We start from the raw sequence: 1,432 nt of genomic DNA, 5'->3' as shown, positions 1-1,432 counted from the left end.
GAGCAGTGGGTGCCGAGGGCGAGGGGTGGGCCAACATGGCAGCGCGGGCCAGGGCCGCCTTGGTGTCCTGAAAGGCTTTGACACGCTCCGCCGTCCAGTCCACCGGCTGCTTCAGAGTCTTGCCCTTCTGGGCATCGTACAGAGGCCGCAGGATGTGAGCGATGTGGTGGAGGAAGCGATAGTAGAAGGTTACCATCCCGATGAACCCCTTGAGCTCGCTGATTGTGCTGGGGCGCGGGAAAGCAGCGACAGCTTCCACCTTCGAGGGGAGGGGGGTCACCCCCTCTGCGGAGACCCGGTGCCCGAGAAAGTCGATGGTGTTCCGTCCGAACTCACACTTCGCCGGATTGACAATCAGCCCATGTTGGCTGAGCCGTGTGAAAAGGGCCCGGAGGTGGGACAGGTGCTCCTCCTCCGTGGTGCTTGCGACGAGGATGTCATCCAAGTAGACGAAGAGGAATGGTAGGTCCCGGAGCACCGAGTGCATGAGGCGTTGGAAGGTCTGCGCCGCGTTCTTCAGGCCGAACGGCATCCGCAGAAACTCGAAGAGTCCAAATGGCGTGATTACGGCCGTCTTAGGGACGTCCTCGGGGTGCACCGGCACCTGATGGTACCCCCGTACCAGGTCCACTTTGGAGAAGAAGCGTTTGCCTGCCAGGTTCGCTGAAAAGTCCTGGACATGTGGGACCGGGTAGCGGTCAGGCTTGGACGCGTCGTTGAGGCGGCGGTAGTCCCCACATGGGCGCCACCCGCCGTCTGACTTAGGGACGATGTGCAGGGGAGACGCCCAGGGGCTGCTCGAGCGCCGAACGATGCCCACCTGCTCCATATGCGCAAACTCCGCCCTGGCGATGGCCAGCTTCTCCGGGTTGAGGCGCCTGGCCCTGGCGTGGAGGGGAGGCCCCTCGGTCTCGATGTGGTGCTCCACTCCGTGTTTCACCGTGGGCGCGGAGAAGGTGGGCTTGGTAAGGTCGGGGAATTCGGCGAGCAGCCGAAGGTACTGGTCACTTTCGGCGAGCGTATTGGACCACCCGCTGTAGACCGCCTCCCCCTGCGTACAGGCGAAGGAAGCGAAAGTCTGTGAGTTGACCAGGCGCCTGTTCCCCACGTCCACCAACAGGTTGTGGGCGCACAGAAAATCCGCACCAAGGAGGGGAAATGTGACAGCCGCTATGACAAAATCCCACGAAAAGCATTGCCCTCCGAAGCACACGTCCACCGCCCTAGTGCCATAAGAGCAGATAGGTGTGCCGTCCGCGCCTGCCAACTGCGGACCACGCTCCTCCTTCGCCACATCCGATCTCTCTGCCGGAATGATGCTCCACTGGGCACCTGTGTCACAAAGGAAACTGCGACCAGAGGCGGTGTCTTGTATGAAGAGCAGCCTGTTGGTGACGCCAGCGCTCAGGGCCACTACTGAGTGCCGGCCCCG

This window comes from Nansenia antarctica (assembly GCF_963989245.1).
Source record: "Nansenia antarctica genome assembly, chromosome: 8".
Classification (NCBI taxonomy): domain Eukaryota; kingdom Metazoa; phylum Chordata; class Actinopteri; order Argentiniformes; family Microstomatidae; genus Nansenia; species Nansenia antarctica.
Note: the sequence above shows the minus strand (reverse complement) of the source record.